The sequence below is a fragment of the Poecilia reticulata genome, linkage group LG10 (genome assembly GCF_000633615.1).
Source record: "Poecilia reticulata strain Guanapo linkage group LG10, Guppy_female_1.0+MT, whole genome shotgun sequence".
NCBI lineage: Eukaryota > Metazoa > Chordata > Actinopteri > Cyprinodontiformes > Poeciliidae > Poecilia > Poecilia reticulata.
The window spans coordinates 5,727,610-5,744,200 of record NC_024340.1 but is presented as its reverse complement, the minus strand read 5'-3'; the positions used below and the strand labels follow the sequence as shown (position 1 = coordinate 5,744,200).

The 16,591-nt window shown below is 40.6% G+C and overlaps 1 long non-coding RNA gene across 1 annotated transcript in view; it reads right to left on the bottom strand.

The window, feature by feature from the left end:
* The window catches only part of LOC108166604 (uncharacterized), a 17,015-nt gene extending 14,949 nt beyond the window's left edge, over positions 1-2,066 (bottom strand). The window contains exon 1 of the long non-coding RNA XR_001776958.1: positions 1,850-2,066. This is a non-coding gene — a long non-coding RNA (uncharacterized LOC108166604). The remainder of the gene's footprint in view (positions 1-1,849) is intronic.
* Between the last annotated feature and the right edge of the window lie 14,525 nt (positions 2,067-16,591).

Below are 16,591 nucleotides of genomic sequence, written 5' to 3'. Positions count from 1 at the left end.
ATTTCTCTGTCTTCTTGTCTCAGGTAACAATGTTTGTATCTGTGTTTCTCCAGTTTCCTGTTCTATCTTATACTTTCTTCTGATTGGATTAAATTATGTAATTATGTGACGTCAACACGCGTTGTCATGTTTCTGTCCCCATACGTGGCCACGCGAGAGAACCCAGGATCAACAGGAAGAATCAGAGCCAGATTTTTTTGCTAAATTTAATTGTATAAAAATTCTTCCTTAACAATATATATGTCCGATCTTCTAATTTCCTTTGCTGCATAATGTACATTTAATTTATTCTGGCGTTRGGTAAATGTATCTTGAAGGAGAATAACACTTAAATAAAAGTCCAACAAGGATATTCATTTAGAATTAAAAATAACTCACCCTGAATTACCATGATAGATATAATTAATTAATGAAGGGGAAAAAAACTCAACTCAGACTTTAAGTAAGTTTAGGGTCTGGTTCGCAGAGTATGAAGTTAAATTTGTTTCTCAATTATTCAATGGGGGGGAAAAACTAACCTCAGTTAAGTAAAATAAAATTGTAATCAAAACTTTTGGAATTGTAATTATTTCTTTTTAAAAAAACAAATCGTTTTGTTTAAAAAACTTTTTTAAATTAAATACATTTTTGTGTTGTGAACATAAAAAGTTATTTGCCAAACATAAACTTTTATTTGCACACATCAGAAATCTTTTATCGTGATTTTAGGCCCTGCCCACGAGTTATGTGAGAATCACAAGCAAAACTTTGAGTCACAAACAAAAACTTAGAATAGCAAGAAAATATTTCTGACAAGCGCAAATAAGTTTGTTTTGCAAAAAAAAAATTCACTTCATGAGACAAATGTGTGATTTAAATGTTTAAAAAAGTTTTTTAAGCAAAACTCGGTAGGCTATTCTCATGGTGACATGCATTAACAATTAAATATTTGCTTTTGTTTTTTTCGTTTTTCTGCAGTTCCACGTTAAAGTTTGATGCAGCTCTGCTTTCCTGAATGGACCATCTTCATCTCCACTGCAGCAAACAGGCAGCTCTTTTTTTTAGATTACAGTCACTAAAAGGTTGCATTGTGCCCTTGTTTATATTTTTAATAGTGTCATTCTGTAAAGACAAAATATGTCTGGTGGTTTAGCTCTGATTTATATATCTTGCTAAATTGCGAGTTTGAATATTGCAATACTTTCCTATAACAAAATAGACCTGCAGAAAGAAATTACTAATATCTTACATATGCATAGCTGTATGCTCTATGTAGAGATTCTCCTTAGCTTTGATTGTGTATCTCACAATTTTGTAATTTATCATTGCTTATTAAACTTTGAAAGTTGATTGGCTTTGTTAATATTCTGTCCTAAAATACGGTTGGATGTGCCCTTTTTTTTTTTTTTTTTTTCAGCACCTGCCCCTTTAGTGGTCTCTGCATGATAATATCAATCTATCCCCGCTGCCCTGCAGGCACAGTGTCTAACTGTATCCTGCAGCTGGAGATGCCCTACAGGTACCCCGTTGTATGGGTCTGGTGAATGAATTCTCAGATCCAGCTCATTACCAACAGAAGCGAAATCAGAACTGATTAATAAAATCCTGAATATTAAAATGCAGCATTCAACATGCTTCATATGCAGAGACCTTTTTAACATTTACTGAGTTTATCAGTGTGCTTTGCTGCAGACTATATTGTCAAAGGATATGAAGGATGTTTTTACACCTGACAGTCCAGTAGGCTCGGTTTGATTGGGGACTTAAATTGAGAAATTACACAAGACGAAAAGTGGGATTTTTGACCCTGTATTCTGAAGCAAATGCAGCTAGTCAGCGACAGATATCGACAGTTTACATTTTCACTCACGGGAGTCGTAATCTGTCGATTGCGGAATCCTTGGAGGGGGTGAGTGGCGGTGCGGGGGAGCAAGAGGCGTTAACGACTCTACTTAGCATATGAATAGCCTAGCATATGAAAAGGCGCTTCAGCAGACCCACGTGGATTCTCAGTCAATGGATGAAAAACAATGACATCAGAGTTCATCATTGACATGTGATTGGTTGGTTGATGTGTGCCCATTGGATAGCACTTATGTCTTTATAAATAAACCCCGCCCCAATCATTAATATTTTTAATGCTGTATTTAAAAAAAATCTATATAAAAAATAAATGCTGTATTAAAATATATTCATTTGATATTGCTTATATGCAATATGTTCATATATGAGGAACATAAAAGAAGTTTTTTTTTATTTATTTCATTTTATTTTTTTTACTGTTTGCACACAAAATAAGACATAAATGCTTGTCCATTTCTCGACCATCTGGCAGTGTTTTTTTGTCCAAACATGATCAAACATTATGTTGCGTTCAGGACAGGCCCAACATCTCTCCTGAAGCGGAGACCTGACGTCTCTTCCTGTCTTGTAGTCCTGATGTCACTGAGCTCCTGGTAGGAGGAACTTGGGGTCCATCCTGACACCAGCTCATAGCTGCCATCCTCCCAGAATGCCACCTCCTTTGCTGCCAGTAATCTCTGCCTTCCTCCATCAGCTGTTAACACAGAACAGACAATCATTATGAGCTACAGGCATCTTTTAGTCATTATGAAACTACAGTGAAATTGTTTGGCAACTTCTAGCTTAGTATGCACACATAAGACATTAAAACAAACAAACAAACAAAAAAACACATTAATACATTCTTACAAAAAATAAAAACTTTAATGAAAAAGAGAAAACACTTGGAAACAATTGGAAGAAAAAAAGAATTAAAAGCAGTTGGTAATAAATAGTAAAACATCATTCAACAAACTCTGAGGCAGATAATTTGCTTTGATGGATTTTAATAAATCACAATCATTCAAGGAATTGTGACATCTCTAAGTCTTATCTGCTTCTTTCTTGAGCTACATCTGGATGACTGGCAGTAGGTTCTGGATGCAGCTGGAAAACATTTTTGTGCATTGTCAATACATAGCATAATTAGATTATGTACATAAAAAATATTGAAGCATAAAATATCATCATCATTCTAAAATAGTAGATACTCACACACAGTTGCATCTCTGTCCTCATCACGGACATCAGAACGTTCCTGAAGAGTCTGATTGACACAAATGTGACTCCCATTCTGTGGAGTATGTGGAAATAAATGTAAAATAAAAAAAAAAATTGTAGCAAATATATTGCTTTCTCAAAAATACATAAGTAAATCAGTTAAAATTATTATCAACCAACCATTATACAGTCGGGAATCAACGCAGTGATTATACATACCGGCTTCATGACTTCATCCTCAGATCCGACCTCCGTGGACTCCGTGAAATAGGACTTTTTCCACCATTTCACACAACACACGGGTATTTTCGTTCATGTTGGGTGTAGGCAGTTAGCACTAGTTACCGCCAGTGCAAATCTTCCTCTGGAGTTTAATGGCGGCTGCTTGACCGACTCTGAAAGCGCATTACTGCCACCCCCTGGACTGGAGTGTTAAATGAAAGTTGACAGAAAAAAATACATTCTAAAAGTTATTTTTTCAAAAGTTACGTGACAGTATATCTTATTTTTATTATAATTAATTGCTAAAATGTTTTTAGATGTATATATGCTTATTTACTAAATTCTACTTTGAGCTGTCTGCTTTTTAGTTTATACAGAATATGATTCATAATCCGTGAGTTATATTTAGTGCTTAACTAACAAATTTTTAAAAAAAGAATACAAATGTTTATACTCTATCAGATGGTATCACATACTTTCAACCATTTTGTTCTTCAATTTATACTTGAGAGTTAAGCTACTGAATACTGAAAAATCTGCAGTTTCTTAAGTCCTGTATTGTGATGTGGAATGGTGTCACTACCACTCCAATATAGCATGACTCTGGGTCTTTAAAGCAATCAGTGAACATTAACATTAGTTTGAATATTATTCACAAAAATACTTTATGTACAATGAACCACTCTGGAACATGTTTTTTTTTTTGATTAAGTTGTGCAATTCCTCCCATCACAAGATACATCTTCAGATAGGAGGAATGTCAAAGTAAGATCACGTTTCACAAAAGTCTATTATGTAATCATGCATATTCTTCTTTTATATCACCAATTCAACCAAAACTAAGTTTTTCAGTGCTCCTTAGTTCCAGTTTCAACCGTTGCTGTTTGCCTTCTCACTGCACTGCAACTTGTTCCCCTCCTCGCCTGTGGTGGCGCTGCACCAGGAATCACAAAAATCACTGAAGAAGACCCTGAGAAGAACTTCCTTCTTCATAAAATGTAAACAAAAAGGAAGTGGCATAAGATTATAACAGTTATAATCTGATTAAAGAGAAGTTGTTAGATTTCTCTTTGGTCTTTGGCAAAGCCATTGGTTATGCTTACCCATAATGCCCTGTGCTATAGTCCGGTTCCTGCTTTGGAGTGTACTGAAGACTCTCTGCTCTCGAACCGCACCAGAGTTCATTTCGACTGAACCAAGAGCGAGGTTTGTAGGCAGACCAGAGTTCACTTTTTCACTTTCTTGATCCACATCAGAGCTCAGATGAACACTCACACCTCCCCAAACAAACTCTTACAGGCAAACAAACTTTTTATGAAATGACTGTCATAAAATCATGACAGTCATTTACATGAAGGCCATGAAACAGATTTTTTTTCTCAGTTTCAGAGTTCTTAGGACTCTTGTACTTTTTTTCTCTGTATTCTTGTCATCTGGGTTCAGACGCAGACGACACGTCTATTAATGACTAACAACATCATTTAATTTCCCTTTGGGATTAATCAATTACTGTTGAATTTGAATTTAAGTTTGTTTAGTTATTGTTCCCTGTGTTTATCCATCTTCACAGCAGTGTGGTCCCTCTCTCAGTCGTGGTCAGAGGGTCTAGCATCCTTCAAGTCTCCCTCCCAGACTCATCAGACTTCTTCTGAACTCTTTTTGTTTTTGTTTCTGGTTCTGCCTTGTTCCAGTAATCTCCTCTCAGTGTACCTGCCAGTTTCACTCACTCATTTGACAGATCATGCCATCGGGCATCTCCCCATCAAAAAAATATTTTGGGGGTTGGGGGGTGTAAAAGGAAATCTCAAATTGTCTGAAAGAAGATTGCCAGTATCCACCAGAAAATACTTTATAAAAAGTTTTATATCCCTTACATTTCTGTCTGCTTCTGCCCAGTTGATCACATGACTTACACACTCAAAAAACAAAGCACAGTTCTCTCAGGTGTGCAGTTTGTTGCTTTCAGTAATTCTTCTGATTATTGAAAATCAGAGGAAAGGGCCGCAGTGAAGTTGCTGTCCGTTATGCAATTAGTCATTTCAACGTAGCAAAGAGCCAAACTGTTTCTACTCCTCCCTGATTCTCTGCAGAGTCGTCCTCAGGATCAAATAGCTCCACAAAATGACTCCTCTTCCACAGAAAACACACAGATGCTCTCTTTGCTCACAATCCTGCCAAACTCTTCCACACGCGGCGTAAACAAATGGAGCAACTTGAACTCTCATTCAGCCCTGATAGATGAGCAACACATGAGCGTTATGAGTAGCTTTAAATCTGCATTGTTTATGTGTCTGTTTTTTCACACCAACTGAGTTTGTGTGCGCACACAATCATGCCTGCTGGTGTGTACCTGACCCGGAGAAACCTGGAGAAAGACAACAGTCTACAGGATGAAATTGAAGAGATTAGCATGGTCTGCTCTGCTTTTGATTAGTTCTGACTAGAAATCTGCCTGAACCACAAGGGGCCCCTCAGCAGCTCCTGCTCCATGCCTGCGTCTGTGTCTGAGGCTTTCTCTCTCTGTTTTTTTTTTTACTCTCCTCGTAGCATTTCGCGCTACGCCAGAAACTGAATTGATATTTTGTAAACCTGATTTGTGGATAACGCGATGTGACAGCGACAAATGCCTGGCTGAAAATGGTTTTCAAAGCCGACTCAAATGAAAGTTATTACAGGGTAAATGCGCATTTCTTTGTCTCGGTGGCAGCAGCAGCCCCTCCTGGCTCTGTGTATGAGTTTATATGGGCTGAATATGGATCCATTTCCTGGGTAATTGAATTGATACTGTCATGCACGGGGGCAGTGCCACATTGCTCTGCAGGGCGGATGGACTGTCTGATTGAATTGGATGGTGGTGGTGGGTGGGAAGGTATCTTGGTGTGTGTGCGTGCGTGTGTGTGTGTGTGTGCGTGCGTGTGTGTGTGTGTGCGTGTGTGTGTGTGTGCGTGCGTGTGTGTGTAGGGTTGTCAGGGAGCAGTCATAAGATAGACACACCTCAGTGTTCCTCTGATTACTGCCATACAGCCAATTGTCTCTCCAATAATCTGCCGCCACAACCTCCTGGCACACACATGCTCGCACACACACCGGAGGAGGGATACGGGTCAGGCAGCGCAGAGGCCATTTCCAATTCCGGGGTAGGYGACCGTGCCGCAGATCTGCTACATATTAATTTTGTCCCGGCTGAGATTTGCTCCCATTCAGTTAGAGCCGATTGATGAGAGAGCAGAGAGGATCGGACGGCTGCTCATTCGCTCTCCTCACCTCTGATTAGAAACAGTGCCGCTGTCACTGCGCTATTAGGACAGAAGAGTGGGAAAACGGGGGAGAGAGGAAGGGAGAGAGTAAAAAGAGATAAGGGACAGAGAGGGAGAAAGGGAGGAGATGGAGTCAGATAGAAGTGAATGAGGGAGACGACGGGGTGTGAGTTGGGAGGGTGGTAGGGAGAGAAACAGGATGGAAAACAGTACGAATGAAAGAGTGGAGAATGAGAGGATAAGACTAAAGGTCAATGGGGGCCTTGGGATGAGATAGGGAGAGGTTGGAAAGAAAGAAATGTGAGTGAAAACAGTGAGGGAGGAAAAGAGAAAACAGGAAAGATGGAAATACATTGCCTTCCGAAGGCAGCCCTTTGACTTGCTTCCATTTTGTCACATTACAACCCCAAACATCTATTGATTTTACTGGGATTTTATTTGGCAGTGCAACACAAAGTCATGCATAACTGTAAAATCATGGCAAAAATTTACAAGTTTGAAAAAATAAAAAAATAAAAAAAAGTGTGCCCTGCATATTTGGAATCTGCATCAGAGGCCTCAGAAGACATAGAACTTGAAAGATGTGAATAATTTTTAGTTTTTTTAAGGGAAAAATAGAAAGGGAGAGAGGTGTTTGAAGGAACACTCTAGAAGTGGGTCAGAACAGAACCAAGAAACCACAGTGATGACCTTCACTGTGGGACTCCAGAAGTCTCCTTGACTGGTTCCAGGCTGGACGTACTTCCACTCAGGAGTTGCCCACAGTGAGAGTCGCCGGGCAGGAGTGGGCATACTTGTTGCCCCCGATCTCAGCGCCTGTACTTTGGGGTTTACCCCGGTGAATGAGAGGGTAGCCTCCCTCCGCCTCTGGGTGGGGGGACGGGTTCTGACTGCTGTCTGTGCTTACGGACTGAACAACAGTTCAGATTACCCACCCTTTTTGGAGTCCTTAGAGGGGGTACTGGAGAGTGCCCCTCCTGGGGACTCCCTTGTTYTACTGGGGGACTTCAACGTTCACGTGGGCAATGACAGTGAGACCTGGAGGGGCGTGGTTGGGAGGAATGGCCCCCCCGATCTGAACTCGAATGGTGTTCTGTTGTTGGACTTCTGTGCTCATCACGGATTGTCCATCACGAAAACCATGTTCAAGCATAAGGGTGTCCATATGTGCACTTGGCACCAGGACACCATGGCCACAGTTCGATGATCAATTTTGTCATCGTTTCATCGGATCTGCAACCATATGTCTTGGACACTCGGGTGAAGAGAGGTGCGGAGCTGTCCACTGACCACTACCTGGTGGTGAGTTGGCTCCGGTGGTGGGGGAGGAAGCMGGTCAGACCTGGCAGGCCCAAACGTGTAGTGAGGGCTCTGCTGGGAACGTTTGGTGGAGTCCCCTGTGAGACGGAGCTTTAACTCCCATCTCCGGCAGAACTTCGAACACGTTCCGGGGAAGGTTGGGAACATTGAGCCTGAGTGGACCATGTTCCGTGCCTCCATTGCTGAGGCGGCATATCAGAGCTGCGGCCGCAAGGTTGTTGGTGCCTGTCGCGGCGGCAACCCTCAAACCCGTTGGTGGACGCCTTCGCTGAGGGATGCTGTCAAGCTGAAGAAGGAGTCCTATCGGACCTTTTTGGCCTGTGGGACTCCAGAAGCAGCTGATGGGTACCGGCGGGCGAAGCGGCATGCGGCTCAGGAGGTCGCTGAGGCAAAAACCCGGGCGTGGGAGGAGTTTGGAGAGGCCATGGAGACAGACTTCCGTACGGCTTCGAGGCGATTCTGGTTCACCATCCGGCCTCTCGGAAGGGGAAAGCAGTGCAGCACCAACACTGTTTATAGTGGGGATGGTGTGATGCTGACCTCAGCTCGGGACGTTGTGGGCCGGTGGGCAGAATACTTTGAAGACCTCCTCAATCCCACCAACATGCCTCCTGTTGAGTAAGCTGAGCCTGGGGACTCTGCATTGGGCTCTCCAGTCTCTGGGGACGAGGTCGCCGAGGTGGTCAAAAAGGTCCTCGGGGGCAGGGCCCCGGGGGTGGATGAGATCCGCCCGGAGTTCCTTAAGGCTCTGGATGTTGKAGGGTTGTGTTGGCTCACGCGACTCTGCAATATCGCATGGACATCGAGGGCAGTTCCCCTGGATTGGCAGACTGGGGTGGTGGTCCCCCTGTTCAAAAAGGGGGACCGGAGGGTGCGCTCCAATTACAAGGGGGTCACACTCTTAAGCCTCCCTGGTAAGGTCTAGTCAGGGGTCCTGGAGAGGAAGGTCCCTCGGATTCAGGAAGAGCAGTGTGGTTTTCGTCCTGGTTGTGGAACACTGGACCAGCTCTACACCCTCACTAGGGTCCTGCAGGGTGCATGGGTGTTTGCCCAACCAGTCTACATGTGTTTTGTGGGCTTGGAGAAGGCGTTCAACCATGTCCCCATGGGGGCATTTTGGGGGGTACTCCGGAGTATGGGGTTCCGGACCCTTTGATACRGGCTTTCAGGTATGACCGGTGTCAGAGTCTGGTCCGCATTGCCGGCAGTAAGTCGGGCTCGTTTCCGGTGAGAGTTGGCCTCTGCCAAGACCGCTCTTTGTCACCGATTCTGTTCATTACCTTCATGGACAGAATTTCTAGGTGCAGCCGAGGTGTTGAGGGGATCCGTTTTGGTGGCCTTAGGATCRCATCTCTGCTTTTTGCGGATGATGTGGTCCTGTTGGCTTCATCAGATCGTGATCTGCAGCTCTCGCTGGAGCGGTTCGCAGCCAAGTGTGAAGCGGCCAGGATGAGACTCAGTGCTTCCAAATCCGAGGCCATGGTCTTGAGTTGGAAAAGGGCATCAAGAATACTCCAACCACAGAAACCCCACATCCAGCTTCTTTTTATCCATCATTAGGAAATACATCTTAATATGACTACTGATGAAGGCAATTGTTAATAGCAATAATTACTACTACCTAATTGATTTTCCCCTGAATAAAAGCAGAATTGCAGCTGTCAGCACATGATCTCTTAGTGTCAGCATCTGAAACATGACTAGTTCTAGTCAGTTAGTTTCCAGAAACAGTAAAAGACAAAGATCACAGCAGACCACAAGGCGATGGAGGCTGCTCCAGGAGAAGGGGTGACACCCAAAAAGAGAGGCTAAGAGAGGCTATCACTTGGATTTCGAATCTAATTTTTGTGTGTTGTAGTAAATCCAACAATATGTGGAATATTTGTCTAGATTAAATATGTTAATTTGCTGATTCGGGGTGTTATAGCAACTAAGCTAAAATGCTAATACTGAAGAGATTACTTAAAGAAGAATTCAGACAATCTGGATTAATATAATTCATAGATCCTCTCTCTATATCGATACAATAAGCCAAAGATGAGAAAATCTCACAGTTCTTTTTTCCTTCCTTACAGTTCATCCAGCATAATGAAAGAAAACAGCCGAAAGATCCCATGTAAGATTATTGCCCATGAAGAAGAATATGTTCGGTAGTTCCAACCCCCCTCCATGCCTCAGCCATGCATCCCTCCACCACCATTCCTTCTGCCTGGAAAGAGCCTTTACACAGCTTGTGTTCAGTGGAAGTAACAGTCCTGAAATCAGTTTTATTATATTAGCCTAATACACAGAAATCACAGTTTATTAATTCTTTCATTGTTAGAAGAGATAAATAAATGTTTGAAAAATATTTGCTAACTAGGATAAACTGGAATATATGTGTGACAGAACCAAAATTACGTTTTTTGTAAAGTCCCTCGAGACAACTTCTGTTGTGAAACTGAATAGAACTGAAGTGAAGTTCTACTATAGATTCACACTAGAGTAGGACTTTCCCAGTAGTCGTATCTGGTGTGACTTTATTCTATTATACTGAGTTTGAAGTACTAACGGATTGTAAATTAGCTTCAGAGCTCTATAAAATTATTTCCTTCATACATAAAACCAGAAAACATATTCAACTATAATTCAACCCTTCTGTGCCTAATATTACTAGTGGCCATCATTCAAAAATCTTTTTAAATATCTTACTGCTTAGGTTAGCATCTGCTAGACAGCTAAACATTAACTAATTTTTGTGTATATTTTAGTTGTGGGACTCGAGTAAATTTAATTGCTGGGTCTGTTATTAATTGTATTTTAACTGAAAACTACATATGGACAAAATAAGAAAACTTTTCAATTCAAAATCCCTTTTTACTGCTAAATAATTGAATACATAAACGTGTAATAATAATATACAAGATATTCATTGTTTTTAATCTGTTGCTTAGTTTATTCAACCATCTGAATGGGGCAATGTGTTTTTCTATCCATTTATCTTTCCAGAGTTTCAGGAACTCCTGATCAGTCATGGAAGCTCATTGGAAATGTGGATGCTAACATTAGCGCTGGGGTTGTCTGTGCTGCTGTTACATATTTAGCAATGATATGCTATTTTAGGTTTGAAAAGCTTTGCTGAAAGGCTAGCAGTCTTTTATGGGATAATTTTTTAAAGAATAATAAATGCCCAGTTTGCCAAGAGAATCATCTTCGTCATCCTTCGGTGTTGTTAGTGGATGTTGTTTGTATGTGATATTTACTGTACTGTATCAGAAATGTGAAAATACACCAGTTCTGGCCCAAACTTTTTGTATGTTAAAAAAAGAATGTAATTAATTGTGTTCAACAATTTTGACATATTAAATTCTACATTATTAAAATTAATGAGTTAAAGTCCCTTTCTAATTTATTTTTTTTAAAATCAGGCAATAAGACTTTACTGAGCTATCGTTCTTGGTTCATACAACATTTTAAATGCATGTTGAATCTGTATGGAGTTAAATTTGTTTCACAATTATTCAATAAAAAAATGACTTCAGACAAAAAAAGTAGTATTCAATAAAAAAAATAATAATGTCAAATAAAAAATAATAGAGTTGTAATCAAATCTACTGGATTTTGCCCCCCAAAAATCTTTCAAACAAAAAAAAATATCTCAATTAAATTGTAAGAGTTAAAAAAATTGCTTTAGTCCCTGTTCGGGCGCCAACTTGTTGTTGCGCACCCCCCGCCCCTCTTCTCTCTCTACTTCCCCTTCTGAGAGGAGGCAAATGGGCTACCAGTTCTCTGTCTAACGGGTGAATTGAGTTTCCTAAATCTGCTGGGATTTACCCTGTCCAGAACTGAAGTAAACTCTGTTTAAGCTGGCCTGGTTTCTGATGACCTCCATCCAGATGCCCCACCCTTCTTCCCCCTGTAAATTAGCCAGACTGCAGCCCACCTGTTAACGGTCACTCTTTCTCTTTATTACAACTTACACTTGTTACTGAACCAGGTTGGTATTAGTGACTCGGGCGAGTCCCAAGGATGTTGTTTACATATAGTTTTTGTCTGAAAGCAACCTATAAAACATTTTCCACTTTTTCCTCCCCAGAATCAAATTTCATAGCTATTTTATGACCATCAAAGAACTTTAAGGTGACTCATTAATTGAATGTCCACAACATCTTTTAGATTTTCTTAATGCTAATTATTTTATTAGTGAGGCATTTTGCAAGGGTCAGTACAGCTTAATTCAGTAGCAGAAAACTTTTATTTTATTTCTATTTTTTATTATGAATCCTTTTTTTAATATGCTTAGATGAAGTCAAGTCATCCATCTCACTAAGATGGTGGGATGTTTCTGTTACATTTATTTAATTTGTGGACGACAAATTAAATAAACGTGAGAAATGAGAATGTATTACATTCCTTTACATTCTCATCTTCAGATCATCTTCAGATGAGAATGTAAAGGACATTCTGTTTAAGCTGGGAGCAAGAAAGATGCGTCTAGACTCTAACTACCTTCCAATCCAGAAGCTATGACCCTTTACAGTTAATGAAACAGTCAACTGAGTAGCCTGCAGCTGCTTGGTTCCTGAAACCGTTCCAGTTAACGGTAGCTCTCTCTCTATCAATAACGTGCACTTGTTATAGACTAGATAAATTTTAGAGACTCAGCACGAGTCCCAAAGTCATTATTTTACAAACACCAAAGAAACGTCTGAAGCCCCCTGGTTACTAGGATTATGACCATTGATTTTACCTTAATCAGAAGAATTAACTCACAATTGACTCAATTAATTTAACTGTCCACAGCATCAATCAGACTTTAATATTTTATTAGTAAGCTTTAGCAGGGAAAACTGACAAACAGCTTCTTCAATCAACAAATCAAGAGATTAACATAAAATAAATTAGAAATCACACCTTTCTCCAGTCCCTATACTGTGTCATCAAACTAAATAAGTGAGGCTTTGGGATGCACTTCCACTCGTCCCCAGATGTTGAAATGATCTTGGCAGCAGAAAAACTTCAATATTCTTAGTTAGAATCCTGTCTTGGCAAGGCAGAATCCTTTTCAGATTAAAACAAAGAGGAACTGGTGTTTGTCCTCCATGGACTCAGTTCCTTATCACTTAGTGATCTTTGTCTATCCCCCAAGTACGTTGTAGGATAGCTGAGATCTTTTGGGTTGAGCGTAGGGCAGTTGTCAAATCAGAAACCCGGGCTGTGGGTAAACGGATCCTGTTCCCTTCTCGAGCAGTGCGATGTCTTCACCTCCCCGGGATTTCAAGGTGCAGCCCTCTGTTGATCTTGCATCTTCATGTGGTCTTGACTCGAACACTGCGGAACAAAGAACACCTGGTTCCTCTTTCTGATGATTTTTATACTTTCCACGTTTGGGTGTGTATGCGTTGGCTGCTTACACATTCTTTCCTGAGAAACTACCACCCTTCCTTTGACATCAGGCGCATATGGTTAATTGCTGACTTTTAATTCTCTGAAACATCATTGCATAGAGTTGAACTTCCTTTTTCTTGAAATACCCTTGCTGATGTTCCTATCAGCTCTCGCGCTTCCCGTTCATCTGCAGCCATTGCCCATAATTTTACATTTCCTGTTTCTTCCATGACTACAGTTATTCTTCCCATTCAGACCTCTAGTTGAGGTCTGAATGGGACCTCATGGGAGAGTTGAGGTCTTATACACAGTATAAGAGACTTTTAAACTTAACTTGTAGTGATTACTTTTATCCACTTATAATTTTTTCCATTATTAAGTCAAGATTACTTATTACTTTTAAAACAAAATCACATAACTCATAATCAACATAAAGTCATAGTATATCTAAAACAAAGATTACAAAATTTTCAATCAACATTAAATCAGAATTCAATACTACTTATTACTCCTAGGTTTCTGCGACCTGTTTTCTGTGATTTGAATCACAGAAATATCTGAATCAGTCCTAGCCAGGTTTCACAACAACTCATACACAGCAAATTTGTATAATTTACTGTTGAATTCTTAGAGTTGAATTCAACATTTTGAAAGTGTCTATATTGGTCCACTCTGGATGGTGTAGAATTTATACTTTTGAAAGTGTTATTTGTGATATAGTTGAATCAACACTCACAGTAGTTGAAATTAAACACACATCAGTGTTGACTTACTCAACACTAGTGTATTTTGTCAAAAGTCAACACTATGAACGTGTTAAGAACAAATATAACTATAAATCTGACAAGGCATCTTGATAAACTTATGCTGCACTAGCAATAGAGCCTCGTACTGCTTAAGAAACCTTCACAGATCTTAAACTTCTACACAGGCATTCTGAATGAACCACTTTCTCAGTGGAGATGAGGATCCTGCTGAGTGTGAAGGACCCCATGGTGACCACACAAAGTTACCCACACTGACGGAAAATGTTTCAATTGATCTTTTAATCCTGTGTGACACTAGCAGAGTGTTGGCCCAATGGACTGAACATACTGCTATATCTCTGTGGCTTTGCACTCTGTTGAACAGCTCTCTGCAAATCACTTTAAAAAGCCATCTTTCTTTCAACAAAACAGCAGCACACTTATAAAAACTCTCTTTGTATTGCTGCACTAGCTCCATTTCATTCCATATTATGAAAAGAATTCTCCCTCCACTTCAAAACTCTGCTTCAATCAGTGGAGAATAATACAAAGGGCTTTCAGATTACAGAAGACCTGCTGTACTTTAAATCCTGTAATACAGGCTGAAATGAAATCCATTTTTTGCTCTGATGATCTTTCTAGGCAATGTTCAACATGGTCAGAGAGAGAGAGAGAGAAATGGCCATCTGTCTGCCACTGTTACTGTGCCACCCAACACTACTACACACACACACACACCCGCACACACATGCGCACTTACACATGACCCTGGCTAAAAAAATGAACTGCTAAAAAAACCCCAGAGAGAGGAATGAGATGCCGTTTTTCCATTTGTAGCAGCATGATAGCACAAAGGAAAGAGACAAAACATTATTTGAAGATAGAAGATACACACACTCTGATAAGGGACAGAGGAAGAGTGTGTGTGTATGGCTGTGTCCAGGAGTGTGTTACTATTTCATCTTCCACGGTAGCTTAAATGGTAGATGGAGGCCACACACACACATACATACCCAGATAGGCCTCCCAGTGCTGCGGCACCCCAGATGCCTTATGGGATTGTAATAATTCATGGAGTTGGCCAACTGCTTGCTGGACCAGACAAATGGAATTATACTGCCCAGACGAGATGGCTGCATATATGTGTGTATATGTGGGCTGTGTATTAGTGTGTTTCTGTGGCTGTGTGGGTATATGTCTCAGGGCCACTCGGCCAGTCAGTGCAGAAGAAAAATAGCTGCTCTACTCCATAACCCTGTGTACACACATCAGCAGAGGGCGCCTGCGCGTGTGTCACTATGAATACGCTATGCAGCTCAGGGTCTGACACCGTGACATTGTTAAACCATGTTAGACTTCAGGGTCTCTGGCCAGGGATGTCACCGGCTCACACACATGTGCACACAACACACATAGGAGTGTGTGAGCGCGCGTGTGTGTGTGTTGTGTATATGTACTGCCGGATCCAGGATGCCCACTGAATCCTGACTGCAGCTCCGTCCGTGTGAGGTAGAACAGTGCTGTTTGATCCTGACTTAGATCTTCATCTGCTGTTGGAAATGAAACCTTTGAATCACCGTCGACAAATGCTTTGCATCTTTATGGCACTTAACAGTTATTGTCAATTCAAACTGTTTCAGAACTGAACAGAACTGGAAACACAGAGACTGAATCATTCATCTCTCCTTCTGATAAGGCTGCAATAATAATAATAATAATAATAATAATTCTCTAAACTTACATGTGATGAATTTCCTCATCACATGGTTTTAATATACCATTTGTAAAATTACAGTCAAAAATTAATTGCAATTTGTGTTATTTAGTCAGAAGAAAAAATGGGGGTTATTTTTTTTCAGAGTTATTACTTTCTAAATGTCAGTTTTTCAATAAATATTTATTTAGCATGTTAAATACTTAGCAAGTTGGAAAGCTAAAGCTATATAGTTTGAAGTTAAATATTTAGTTAACAAGCTAAATATTACAACCCAGGGGCCTCATGCATAAAAGACTGCGCAGTTTTGACACTAAAACTTGGATTACGAAAAAATTTAGAAAAGTGCGGTGCACAAAAAAATGGAATGCATAAAGCTGTGCGCACGCACGTGACCACGCACCTTTCCTTTATAAATCAAAACATCTACAATGGTGATAGTAATATTAATGATAAAATAATGGTCAGTGCAAAGTAGCCTGCAAATTCTTTGGTGGGGGGCGGTGAGGGACCTGGATAAAGACTAGGGGGGGCGCTGGGCCAAAAAAGGTTGAGAAACACTGTGCCAGCCTGAACAGTAACCAGCTTCAGCTGGGATTTAAAGACAGACAACGTGTCAGAAAGTCCATTGAATGGGGAAAGTGGACGTTTGATTCTAAATAGTAGAATCATGTGTATAAGTTGTACATTTACAGAATAAAGATGCTGTATGTCCATAAAGGCGCACTCACAAAGCGAGCGGCTCGATTGAAGGATGACTCTTTAAGTTTTGCTCAGAGATCCAGGATAAGCAGTCTGAGCAATTTAAAGGATAATAGACCACCATCATTTCCCAGCAGATCAATATGATCAATCGCTCCCTCTGAATCCTTGCATTAGGGATGTTCTACATCAGAGCMAWACGATTCCACAATTACGCGGCT